The sequence below is a fragment of the Manis pentadactyla genome, chromosome 10 (genome assembly GCF_030020395.1).
Source record: "Manis pentadactyla isolate mManPen7 chromosome 10, mManPen7.hap1, whole genome shotgun sequence".
NCBI classification, from domain to species: Eukaryota; Metazoa; Chordata; class Mammalia; order Pholidota; family Manidae; genus Manis; species Manis pentadactyla.
Genome location: NC_080028.1, coordinates 9,857,261 through 9,870,968, shown reverse-complemented (window position 1 = coordinate 9,870,968; position 13,708 = coordinate 9,857,261). Strand labels below are relative to the sequence as shown.

General features: G+C 51.0%; 1 long non-coding RNA gene across 2 annotated transcripts in view; it reads left to right on the top strand.

Moving 5' to 3' along the window:
- LOC118915332 (uncharacterized) overlaps positions 1-11,866 on the top strand; it is a 33,264-nt gene extending 21,398 nt beyond the window's left edge. The window contains exon 3 of one of the 2 annotated variants that reach the window (XR_008991897.1): positions 11,811-11,866. This is a non-coding gene — a long non-coding RNA (uncharacterized LOC118915332). Of the gene's footprint in view, positions 1-2,647; positions 7,885-11,810 lie in introns of those variants that run through there. The other variant, XR_005026038.2, reaches the window with a different exon arrangement.
- Positions 11,867-13,708: the final 1,842 nt, after the last annotated feature.

The window sequence follows — 13,708 nt, the reverse complement described above, 5'->3', positions numbered from 1 at the left end:
TCTGGTCCTTCTTATTATGGGATGCTAGCCATCCCATAAATGCACAGTGGCGTCACACATGTAGTGGTTTTATTTGCATTTCCCTGGTAATGCATCAACCTGTTCTTTTCATGTACTTGTTTTCCATCTGCATATCATCTTTGGTGAAGTTTCTCTTCAAATCTTTTGCACATTTAAAAAAGTAGGTTTTTGCTTCTTTATTATTGAGTGTTGAAAGTTCTTTATATATTCTGATTATGAAGTCTTTTATTAGGTATACACTTTGTAAATATTTTCTCCCAGTCTTTGTCTTATCTTTTCATCCTCTTAACGGTGTCTTTTGAGGAGCAAAACCTTTTTGTTTTGAGGAAGTCTACTTTGTTAATTTTGTATTTTATGGGTTGTACATTGAATGTTGTAGCTACGAAATCTTTACTTAACTAGCATACTATACCAAAGACTTTCTCCTATATTTTCTTCTAGAATCTTTATAGTTTTAGATTTTACATTTAGGTCTGTGATCCATTTTGAGATAATTAAAATATATATATTTATTATATATGTATTTTATATATAATACACACACACATATATAGTGTGAGATAAAGGTCAAGGTTCATTTTTTTGCAAGTGGCCATTCAATTGTTTGGGTACCATTTGTTGAAAAGGCTCTCCTTTTCCTGTTGACTTGTCTTTTGCACCTTTGTTGAAAATCAGTCCACCATATGTATGGATCTATTCTTGGGCTCTCTGTTCCCATGGATTTATATGTCTTTCCTTCCACTAATACCACACAGTCTTGATTAGTGTAGCCTTATAATAAGTCTAGAAATCAAGCAGCATAATTCCTCTGATTTTGTTCTTTTTCAAAATTGTTTTGACTATTCTAGATCATTACATTTCCACATAAATTTTGGACTCAGCCTTTCAGTTTCTTCTTAATAACTTGCTGGGATTTTTATTGGGATTGGGTTAAATCCACAGAACAATTTTGGGGAGAATTGATATCTTACCAATATTGAGCCTTTCAATCTATGAACATGTCTCTCCATTTATTTATGTCTTCCTTAATTTCCCTCAGCAGTATTTCATAGGTTTCATCTTTTGTCCCACTTATCCCCATGTATTTCATGTTTTTGTGCTGTACTAAAAGGTAGGCTTTATTATTTTTTACTTTTTAGTTTGGAATAATTTTAGACTTACAGAAGAGTTGTAAAGATAATACAAAGAGTGCCTGTATATCCTTCACCCAGCTTCCTGTAACGTCCTTTTTTTGTTCCAGGACCCAAGCCAGGATCCCACATTCCTTTAGTTGTCATGTCTCCTTGGTCTCCTCCCATCTGTGACAGTCCTCACTCAGTCTTTCCTTGGGTTTCATGACCTTGACATTTTTTGGAGAGTATTGGTCAGGCATTTTGAAGAATATCCCTCAATTTGTTTTTTTCTGATGTCTTCTCATGGTTAGATGGAAGGTATGGGTTTTGGAGAAGAATACTGCAGGGAACTGTACTCTTCTCATCATATCATGTTAGGGATATGCCTTAATAGGGATGTCAACCTTGATCACTTGGTCAAGATGGTGTTTGCCAGGTTACTCCACTGTAAAGCTCTTATTTTTCCTTTTGAATACTCTTATCTCCTAGAAGTAGGTTTCTAAGTCTGGCTTACAACCAAGGTGAGGAGAATTAAGCTCCACCTCCAGTACTACAGGGTTTATTCTAGTCTTTCCCCATTGCTTACTTGTAATTTCTTTCCCTGGCTCTCGTTATCTGCAGTATATTTACCTATTTGTTTAAACTTCGTATACATGTAAAATAGTCTCAGAATTGCTAACCCATGCCTTGTGAGAAGCAAATTTACCAGCTAGGGTATAGCATTTGGGTACAGTTTTTTTGTTTTTTTTTTTGTCTCTAGCTTTGCAGTATCAACTAAAAACATTCTTGTGGAAAGTCACTTAGGTCTGGTCCTTCCACACCCTCTTTAGTGTCATTATGTAATGACTTTGTAAAATAAATATATCCCTAAGTGTTTCACATTCTATGGTTTTATTTTAAATGATATGTGAAAAATCTGAATTTATGATTGTTTTTGCTAGTTTATAGAACTATAACTTATTTTTTTGCATATTGACCTAGTACTTGCAACCTTGTTAAACTCATGCATTTTTTATGGAAGATTTTTTTTTGTAGATTATTTAGGATTTTCTATATGGATGATTATGTTGCCTGTGAATAAAGGTAGTATTACTTCTTCCTTTTCAATCTTTATGCCTTCTATTTCATTTTATTGCCTTATTGCACTGGCTCAGATTTCTAGTACAATTTTTAGTGGAAGTGAGATTGGACATTCTGGATGTGTTTTGATGAAAGAACTAACAGGATTTCCTAAAGGACTGGAGTTTAGTGATAATTATGAACATGGACTTTCCTGTTGAAGAAGAGTTGGTGCTCACAGAAGGGGCCTGGGACCTCAGCAGGGGTGGTGGGTATGATTTGTGGGAGAGCAGGGGGTGGTTGGGTGTTATTGGGAGGCCTTGCTCAGTAGAGGTGGGAGGTGGGGGGTGCCCAGGAGATTTTCCTATGCATCTTCCTTCTTCCAGTTTAGGTTTAAATGTGAAGAGACTAAGGATTCCTTGTGATTTTTCTTTTTTCTTTTTTTTTTCTTTAAGGAGGGAAGACAGTCTAAAGCCTATTGGTGGATCAGCCCCCAAATCAATCCTAGATTCTCCATTTTGGCTGCCCATCCCAAAGCAGGGGAGTAGACAGGAAAGATTCCTGGATTTGGAGTATGACACCCTGGGCTGGAATCTCTGGCTCTGTAAATGCCAGCTGTGTGACCTGAGGGGACTCCCAACCTCAGCTGGGACCGAAGCCCCGGGTGGTTGTGAAGTGAACATCAGTAATAATAAGGGTCATGCCTGTTGAATCTTCCATGTGCCAGGCTCTGTTCTAAGTACCTCATTTGCCCCATTTAATCTTCCCAAGTACTCTGTGGGATAGGTGTCGTTATCCTTTTAGTAATGAAGCTTGGGTAAAACGGTGGCAAAGGATCTGCTTGCCAACCTCTGCTGGGAACTGTGCATACTTCTGCTTTTGCTGCCTGCTCAGCATACCACCTCCTCCTCCCAGAGCTCTGCCCTGTCTGCCCTTCCTATACCTGCCCAGCTCCACCACCACCAGGCCCACTTCCCTGGGCTCCCCCAAACTACGGACTATGGCTTGCTCATCCTTACACCCCAGCAGCCAGCAAGGGGACTCAGAGTGCCTGCTAGGGCATCAGCGATCTGGCCCTGGACGCACAGCCCAGGCAGCAGCCCAGGTCGCCTCTCATTGAGCCCATTGTGGGCTCTGGCCACACCCTTGAGGGTCATTAAGAAGTCCTCCTGCAATGAGGCCGGCACTCCAGACGAAGCCCCTGGCCTGAAGGCATCGTGGAGCCCACTCCTCCTCTGCGACACTACCAGCCCGCCCCAGGATGCTCCAGGAAGTGCTGTGCATGACACCCGCCCCCACCGCCACCTCCCAGAGAAGGGACCATTGTGTCCGAAGGGTTAACGAGGGATGCGAGGAAGGGGCCCTTTAGCCATGATGCCCTCTGACCTTTCATAAATCAGAGGGGCTGGGGGTGAGGGGGCTGCTTGGCAGGACTTGGTGGGATGGGGGCTTAGAAGCAGCTGCGCGCGACGTTGACATTGTTCCCACCATTCTAAGTGCAACAAATCCCTCTATTGTGTTCCTGGTTTATCTGGTTCCTCTTGTTTATTAGCAGGGCTTCTTTGGCAGCGGTTCCAGCCCTGGGCGGGTGGAAAGAGTGCTGGCACGCACCGCGGGGGGAGGGGGCCGGGAGGGGGCCGCCGTCAATGCCCGCATTGTCCCCGCGCTTTTTGTTTCTACTGTAATGACATGTTGGAAGAGAGAGAGGAGGGAAAAAAAGACGTGAGTTGGGGAGGGAAGAGGAGGGCAGAAAAGAAAGAGGGAGCGAGGGCCCTGGTGTGGATTGATGTCTGGGCCTGGGCGGATGTGCCGGCAGCTGGGCGGCCGGTGGATGGAGCCAGGCTGGGGTGCCCGGGGGCGGCGGCGCGAGGGGCCATCCAGCCCCCCACCCTGGCCTCTGCTGCCTGGCACCAGGTCCCCCCACCATCCTCCAGCCCTTCTCGGGCAGCTGTGGGGCTGTGCCAGAGTGGGGCAGGTGCCAGGGTCTGGGGTCCACATCCTGACGTTCCCCTGCTTGGCTGTGACACTCAAGGCAGGCCGCTTCGCCTGTTTGGGTCTTGGTGTCCAACGTCTGCAAAATGGGGATGCTGGGGAAGAAAGGCTATTCTGGCATTTTGGAAACGGTGGAGTGTCTTCCCCGGTTCCACATCTGTCTTGAGCCTGGGCCAGACAGGGGCCTCACAATGGACGGAGAGCCCAGCACTGCTCTGGAGTGAGAGTGCCCAAGGCCAGCTCGGCAAGGCAGGCCTCTTCTCCTATCTAGGCCAGGTCCAGAAAATGGGTGGGGTGGGGGAGAGCTGAGAGGAGCACGGGAGGGCGGAGCCTCTGGGGCCCTTCCAGGTCTGGCTGCTGCGTTGACAGGGAGAGCTCAGGGCACCTGAAGGAGGCATGAGTTCCTCTCTGTATCTCGGGGCTCTCAGAGGGGCCACAGTCCTCCCCCCGCCCTCCGGTAGGCCTCTGGAGCACAAGCCGACGAGTCCTCTGCCTCTGCTGCCGCGCTTCCAGGGACGCAGAGCCCCGCACTCCACATGCAGTTCATTCTGTCCTTGCCCAGCCAGGCTTTTGGGAATTTGTTTCTGAAATCTGTCTTCTATAGCATCTTTCTTTCTGTTCCGGTTCTATTCATTGGAACCACATGGAACAGGTTAAGCCTCCCTGAGAATTGGTTTCCTTACCTACAAATGGGAATGATTGTCCCTGCCCTCCTGCCATTTAGCAAAGGCTGTTGCGGGGATTCTGTGGAAGGTTCTCCAGATCTTTCCAGCCCTTGGCTAGGATTTTCCATCCTTGGGAAAAGGGTGAGGACCATTCCTTATGCAAATAGAGACTGAGTTTTCAGAGCAGACTGGCTCAGCACTAGTGATCAGGCTGTAGTCAGTGTCAAAGACCAGACTGGCCAGTGTCAGGGCTCAGGCTATAGCTGGGGTAAAAGTTCATTCTGGGAGAGGGCAAGGGCTCAGTCTGGAGTCAAGATTGGGGCTCCAGCTGGGCCAGGGTAAGAGTTCATTCTGGGGTCAGGATCAGGGTTGTCTAGGGTTTGGAAGAGCACTGTTTATAGACAGTGTCAGAGAGCTTATTCTGGAGTTAGGGTAATGGATCAGTCTGGGGCCAGGGCTCAGGCTGTGACTAGAGTGTTTATTTTGGGGGGTCAGGATCAGGCTCTAGCCTATGGCTAAGATCAAGTCTTATAAGCATTCATTTTGGGTTTAGGGTCAGGCTGCAGGCTGGGGTTAGGGTCAGGGTCAGGGTCAGGGTCAGGCTTTAGGCCCAGGCTGGGGTCAAGGCTCAGGCTATCACCCAAATAGAGAGACAGTCTCTAACTAGAGTCAAGTCTCCATGTGTGGCTGGTCTGGGGTCAGGGCTCAGCTGTGATGTGGGGCGGGACCTAGACTGAGGCTGTGTCTTTGACTATTAGGTGACCTGGCTTGGAGCTGGACTCCTAAATATGCAATTTTCGCACCTTGCTCCCTAATAGCTCAGCTCACCAAGGCTTTCCATGGCAGTCTCCAATCTCTCGAAATTGTCTCCAGACCTGGCAGCGCCAGTATGTGCCGGGAGGGCACAGCAGACAGGGGGCTGAGGCGGGAGGGCGTCATCTCTGCCGGCAGCCCATGGGAGGAGACTGGGACGTGGTCTGTGTGCGGAGGAGCTGGGGGTCAGATGTGGAGGACAGGGGCCTCCAGAGGGTCAGGATGGCCTGGGCAGGGGAAATCCTGACTCTCCAGGGGCACAGAACCAGGCCCCTGGCCTCAGGATTTCCAGCAGATTCCTGAGGGTGGATTGGAGTGGAAGAGTGCTCTCAGGGGCACGTGACCCTTCCTCCTGTGCACATGTGCAGACACGCCTTGTTTGGTGAGGTGTGAATGTGTGTGTAGGCGTGTGTTCATGCGTACCAGTAGGTGTCAGTAGGACATACTTGTGCTTGTGTGTGTGTGCGCGCCATGTATATACCTATGTCTGGGGGTGTGCAGTGACTGTACATGTGCTGGGGGCATGTGCGTGGCTGTGGGCAGGGTCAGGCTGGGTGTAGAATGCACCTTTTTCTACCCTCTTCAACCCTCCATCCTCAAGTTGCTGGTGCCCCTTCTTCAGTCCCCACCTTGGTGTCCCCTGAGGGTCCTGGCCATCCCACATGACTGGCAGCTGAGCCCTGCACAACCCATCAGCTGGGACCCTGGGACCCACTGCCTGGTAGCAGGAGACATTTCAGAAGCAGCCTTTTCTGGAACAGTCCATGACCTCATCAAGGACCTTCTCAAGAGATGATGGGGAAGTAAGATTCAGGTTGGGGTCATGGTTTGACCCCTGTCAACCACACACCTTTCTCCCAGCTCACCCAAGCACAGCTAAAGCACCAGCTAAAACTGGCAACAATGGGCCCAGAGTGGGGGCACCAGTTGAGGTCCAGCCATTGTCAGGGAGGAAAGTGGCATTCCCTGGTCACGTGAGTGGAGCCCACAGCAGCCCAGGTCTTCTGTGGCCTTTGTAAAAGGTCTGGTAGGACCTAAAGGTTTCCTACAGCCTCCGCACCCCTATTGCCGCTGTTTTCCTTGGTTCTTTTCTGCTATCACCATCCAGGGGTCTAATGGGAGGGAAGAAGCCCCTTCAAAGTCTCTACCCCTTGTCCTCTCTGTGTTCTCCTTCTCCTCCTCTATCTCAGCCCCCACCACACACCCAAACCTCAGGGATTTCTTTCTGATCTGAGGGTCAGCTGCACATTCACTTACCTCAGGGTCAGGATCATTGTAGTGTCAGCACCAGAAGGGACCCAAGTGTCACTCATGCCTGTGTAGCCACGAATGCAGGCTCCTCTGTGTGTGTGCCTTCTGGCCCCTCACTCAGAACCATTTGCTGAGCCCTGCTGTATGCCACCCAGCTGAAGGTCTAGGGCACAGAGGACCATCCTCAGGGAGTCCTCTGCCACCTCGGGGGATAATAAGCAGCAGGGGAAGGCTAGGTTCTAGGAGTGCCCAGCTGGGGAAAGGAGACCTTGAACTAAGGTGTGAGGTAAGGAGGAATTGGCTAGGTAGGGTGTGTGGGGCAGCCCAGAACTTGCTGATAAAGAGGGAACTTGGCCATGAGGTTGCCTTTGCCAGGCTCTTTCTTGTGTTTTGGTGAGAGGAACTGTAGTAAAAACAGCACAGTTTTGGTGTTAGACCTAGGCAGGTTGAGTCTTGTAGCCCTATAACCCTGATGAAGCTCATGAACCTCTCTGAACATTAGTTCCATCATCTATAGAAGAGGGGATGGCATCTATGTGTTGGAAGTGGTGTGAAAATGATAGTCTCACTTCTCCCATCTGTTAAATGTGGCCGTAAGACTTCACTACTCCAGTGGTCTAAGCAACTAACTCTAACTTTTTTGACTGTGCATGCTTCTTAGTAAACACGTGGGGCACAAAGTCCCAAGACAGGTACAAACATCCCTTACTATCAGAATTTGTTTGCCTACTGAGTTTGGATTACTGAGGACCAGGTTTGATTACTGAGACCATTAGTGAAATCTGTTGGGTCCCTGAGTTTTGGATAGTGAAGAATATAAGAAAGAATGTCTCAGAATCTATTTATTTCCTGAGTCAGACCTTGAGGCATATGTTTGTTTATTTATTTATAAGTTATATACGTGTGCTACTACGTTAAATGCAAACAAAGTAGAAGTTTCAAACTAATGACAATAAAAATAAAAATGGAAAAAAATCTGAATATTCTCTTTCTCCACCTCACCGGGTCATTTTGTGTTTCCCTTGTGGTGTCCCATCCCTCTTGGAAGAGTCCTGGACTGGAGCAGGGGTGTTAAGGGGAAGGATGCACCAGACTGGGTAGTCCAGAGGGCAGGAGGGGCTGCAGGGACCTTGTCACAGAAGATGTTTGTTCACCAACACACTACACTGCATCTGTCCCATGCACACCATGTGCAGGCCAGGGGGCCTGAGGAGGAGTCACGACGTCTGCCTGAGTGAAGTCAGAGATATCTGTTCACCTTTTTCTATTATTCAAAACAGTTACACAGGAATAAACTGTTTCTTAAAATCTAAAAAGAACTTCCTGAAAAACCATCAGTGCCTAGTACCTTTTTACCCTCAGGGGTAAAATATACATAACATAAAATTTACCATCTCAATCATTTTTAGCCAGACAGTTCAGTGTCATGAAATACACGGTTGTGTAGCCATCACCACCATCCATCTCCAGATCTTTTTCATCTTCCCAAACTGACACTCTGTCCCCAGTTAAACAATAATTCCCATTCTCCCTCTCCAGCCCCTGATAACCACTTCTACTCTCTGTGTCTATAAATTTAAGTACTGTAGGTACTTCATATGAGTGGAATAATATACTATTTTTGCTTTTGTTTCTGTTTTCTTTCACTTAGCACAATGTCTTCAAGGTCCATCCATGTTGGAACCTGTGTCAGAATTTCATTATCTTTTACACCTGAATAATATTTCACCGTATGTATGTACCACATTCTGTTTGTCTGCTCGTCTGTTGATGGACACTTGGGTCATTTCCACCTATTACTATTGTTAGCAATGCTGCCCTGAATGGGCAGATATTTGTTCCAGACCCAGCTTTCAATTCCTGCTACCTTTTACAGAGAGAATCCTTTGACTTCCCGTGGTTTGGGATCTAGTGACCACAGTTCTGTGAATTACATCATGAGGACTGTTACAGATGTATGTGGGAGCACAAGACAATGCTATGGTGGTGCAGGAAGGCAGGGGAAGGGACAAATGGGGGACCAGCACTTGGCAGACCAGGCAGAGACAGCAAAGGGAGGAGGGTGGACGGAAGGTGATGGGCCAGCAGGTGACTTGATCGAGCTGAAGAGTAGGGTGTGGAGGAGAATGGCAGTGGAGAGAAGCGGGGAGATCAGACCGCAGAGGGTGTGGATGGCCCTGTGAGGAATCTGGGTTTCTCCTGGAGAGAAGAGGCCGTGAAGACCCCTGGATAAAGGGGAAGAGGTACTCACCTGGTAAGCCTTGCTCCACCCCTGAGTCCGACCCAGCTGCTGGGACCACCTTGGACGTAGGGAGTCCGGGGAAGATGAAGCCTCCTCTCACAGTGGCTGTCTCCCCCCTTGGTGTCTCCTGGCCTCTGGGAGGCCCCATCGAGTGAAGGGGCCTGGTCTCCTTTCGGTCCCTGTCGCCACCTGGGAGGAAGCTCTACAGGCTGCCTGGCTTCTTCATACATTTCAAATTTCAAAGTTTAGCTCAATCTCCTTTCCTAAGAAACATTCCGTATGTGATCCCTTCACTGCAGACACACGTGCACATACACACACTTGCTCACACACCCACTCATTTGTGTACTCATGCACACTCATGTGCATAAGCATTCACACACTTACGCATGTATTTGCACACAAATACAACACACCCATATGCACGCACACACTCATTCACACAATACACCCTACACACGTACACTTGCAGACAATCACAGCATATACTCACAGATGTGCACGTTCTCCCCCATATGCATGCACACACAACACCCATGTATTTACACAATCACATGTGCACATTCATGCACACACTAATACAAACTTACTTATACACATGCACACACATGACACACAATGTGTCTCATACACACAATCTCCCCTTCTGTCACCCCATTCCCCTCTCCCATCTGCCATTTCCACACTTGTCTGGACCAGAACTAACATTTGCTGAGATCCTGCCGGGGCTCAGCCAGGGGGTTTGGCTCTTTCTGTGTCTTCTCAGGACGGCCTTCCTGGGTGGACGTTACCTCCCATTGCATAGATGCACTAACTGAGCCTGGGGAGCTGGTGGGGCCAGTACCCGAATGCAGGGAGTCGGGGTCCTCACTCTGCACCTTCCTTCTTGCCCTTCTCATGCCAGCTCATTGTTTTCTCAATGTCATGAACTCACTTGATCAAGGTGGCAAGCCATAGTTTCTCTTCCCCTTGTGTCTCTTACTGGGGCTGGAACTCTGAAGGGGCTCAATAAACTTTCTTCAATCAATGACTGAATTCTGACAACACAGAGGTGGTCTCAGGAGCCTTGGTTGTGTCCTTGTGCTGTCCCTTCTACCTGGCGGGTCCTCTCATCCCACTCTCAGACTCACCTTTCTGGGCCCCGCCTGGGGCCGCCCTCAGGAAACCCCTCTGAATGTGCTGTCTTCTGTGTTTGCGTCCCTCAGTTGGGACTACACCTCTCCGTGGGACTCTTTATGATAACTGTTGATTGACAGTCACCTCCGGGGATTAGGGGCTCCCTGGGAACTGGGCTATCTCTGATCCACCTTTGGGGGCCCAGAGATGCTCCCAGGGCCCACAGACAGCAGGCTCCTGGAGCCTGGCCTGGATGGAAGCACTGCACAGAATCCTGAATCTTCTCTGTTACGTGCACTTGGTTCAGTTCCGGGGCTACAGGGCCTCTCCTGCCTGCTTCTGGGAGACGACTTCGGCAGAGGACTCTGTGCCTCTGCTGCGCCTCCCTTTGTGCCCACCCATGCTGGTCCTCACACCCCAGTTTGGGAGGAGGCAGGGTTTGCTTGGCGCCCTGTTCATCCTCCTGGGCACTGAAGCTGTGAGTGGGCAGCTTGTGAGCAGAGCCTTCTCTGCCGTGCCCACGGCAGCTGGCTTGGTTGACCTTGGGAACCCAGCGCCCCTTGCCTTCCAGCATAGCCAAGGCAGAGGGGTACAGGTGAGAGAGTCTGAGAGACCTGGGGTCAGCCCTCGGCAAGCCAGCACTCACTCTGCTCTAGTCGTGCCACCTCCCCGGCCTCAGTTTCCCTCTCTGTACCACCAAGGAGTTGTCTCCCTGACCCCAGGGCCCTCCCCAGCTGTGTCCTGCAACTGTGAGATCCTGAGGGAAGAGGCGGGAAGGCGAGATGGCCCCACTTTCCTCACCGCCTCTCCCTGTCCCCCAGGGTCACCCCAAAGCCACCCCTCCTCCGGCTCCCTGGAACTTCCCTGCAGCTGCAGGCCTGGTGAGACAATTGGGTGTTTTAGAGAAATACATTTTTGGGCTAATTTGCCATGCATAAGTGTTTCTCTTACCCTTTAAAGGCAGAGAACAAAGAGGCCTTTCTGCACCCAGGCAGGCTGCTGGGGAGGGGACCGCAGCTGTACTGGGCCGGCGACCCTCCTCCCTCCCTCATCCTTATGAGCACCCCACCATGCCCCCCCACCGCCCCCCAGGAGAGACAGCCTGGACTTTCCCAGCCTCCCCCAGCCCCTGCCCCTGTTGCCTCTGAGGCCCCTCTGGCCCTGCCCTGCCCCAGCCCCCACCCTCCCACCAGCTGCCCCAGGCTAGAGGGAAAGTGTGCGTGGGTGGGAGAATGGATGGGGAGGGGGCATGCAGGGAGAGAGTGGGTGGGAGATGGATGGGAAGGGGGCATGCAGGGAGAGAGCAGCTTTGCACGAGGCTCGCTGGGGTGGTGATGGCCTGGCTGGGTGTGTGTCAGAGTTCCTGTGTGGTCACGGGTGCACCATGGTGGCAGACATCAGGTGAATCAACAGCGTCTGGGGGGATGTGGCAGTCCCTTCCTTCCTTCGCCTGTTCATTCATTTAACTAAACTCTGCTGAGATCCCACCATGGGTGCGCTGATGATTACAGTAAAGCACGCTGTTCATGTACTTCTCAGCAGGTGACATCCATGAGGAGTTGACACCTACCGAAGGAGCTGCATGGACAAAGGCACAGGGGCATGAAGTGCAGGTGTGTTGTCCTACGTGGGGAGGCGTCCTTGTGCATAACGAGGGGGAAAGGGGCTGAGAGTGCTTCCCTTGCTGGTGGCGATGGCCCTGCAGTCGGTGGGCTCTGCAGCAGGCCTTCCCTGGCCGCAGTTCACCTTCCACGCCTTTGCTCAGGATGTTTGTTCTGCCTGGATCCCTCTTGTCTCACTGTTCTCCGTTCTGAGGCCATACCTCCCCTCTCTTGGGGGCCTCTCCTAGCTCCGGATCCCCCTCCATCAGGACAGGGGCACTCAGTGGTTCTTGTCTGTCTCCCCGCCGCATGTCCAGAGACACCAAGTGCACCACTCCCATATGCACACCTGCACCCGGAGGGCTGCGAGCTGCTTTCTCCCTGTCAGCACCCTCCTCCCATCCTCATGAGCTCGCTGAGGGCAGGGGCCGTGGGTGTCTTCCCAGCACCCAGCACGGGGTGGGCGCACAGCCCTGTGTGCTCAGGAAAGGAAGTCCCTCCTCTGTATTTATAACAGCAGCGGCCAATGTTTATTGAGCACTAACTGCATGCCAGACACTGTGGATGACATCTGTTAACTTGTTCAGTTGAAACAACTTTAAAAGATAGGTGCTATTACCTTCCACTGTTCTACAGATGGGGAAACTGAGACACAGAGGTAAGGATTTTGCTAAACGTCAGGATTTAGCTCAGGTGGGGGGGGATCAGAATCTGGGCTCTGAACCATTATATCTGATTTATCCGAGAGCCACCCACTCCCTGGGGCCTTCTGGGATGGACTGGCGGTCATTGGTCATCCTTTCGATGTCCTGCGCCTTGCTCTGCCTGTTTCATCCCGGGCCCTCTGTCATGCGTGTGCCTCTGCCCCGTGCATATGTGAGAGAGGGCGAGACACTGAGGTTTTGTTGTGAGAGATCCCCCCACGAGAGCCGGGAGGGGCTTGAGCACCTCAGAAGCAGGGCCAGGATGGGAGGCCAGGCTTGCTTCTTGGACGCTGCCCCATGGGCCAGAGTGGCCTTTGGTACTTGGATTTCAGGACCAACAAGGGATTTAGAGCCCCTCTCACAGTCCCACATGGTCCTCCAGTGGTCAGCATACCTGATGGCAAACTGACACCTCCCTGTGCTCTGAATGTGGGCGCAAGGTGACCGCATGGGCCTCATGACCGTCTGTGTGTGGTGTGCCTGTGGGTATGCGCTTGAGAGGCCGGGAGAGGGCAGGGGATTGAGGGAAGACAGTAGCCACACGGCACCCGCATCCTCTGCAGGGGATGGGGAGGAGGGCAGCCCACCCCTTGCGCACTCCTCCCAAGAAGGCTGGAGCTAAAAGGCTGGGAGGGGGATGTGGCCATTTCCCCAGGGGCTGTGGGGGAGCCCCCGCTGTGAGCGGTGATGGCCAGAGCTCAGGGCTATGCGAGCAGGGACTCCGAGACTCACCAAAGGCCCTGCAAGCTTCAGCAGCTCGCTGCGTCACTGCCCACTGATGGGCGCTCAAGGTGCTGCCGGGACCGGGCCTCTGTCAGAGGAACCCACAGTCTGAGAGAAAAGAGTACCCAGAAAAAGGGAGTTCAGGGATCTGAGGCCTCGGTGGTGTGGTCTGTGTGTGTGTGGCAGGGAGGGGTGGAGGCAGCCCAGAGGGGTGCCTGCTCCCCGGAAGGCTGGGAGGTTAAGGAGTGATGGGGAGACGGACGGGTGCATACTTCCAGAATCCTTGAATGTGAGGGGTAGAAAGTCCTTGGAGATTACCTAGTTCAAGTCTAGTTTATACAGAGGGGGATCCTGAGGCCCAGGGAGAAGGGCTGACTTGCCCAAGACGCTAATGGAGTCAATTAAAGTC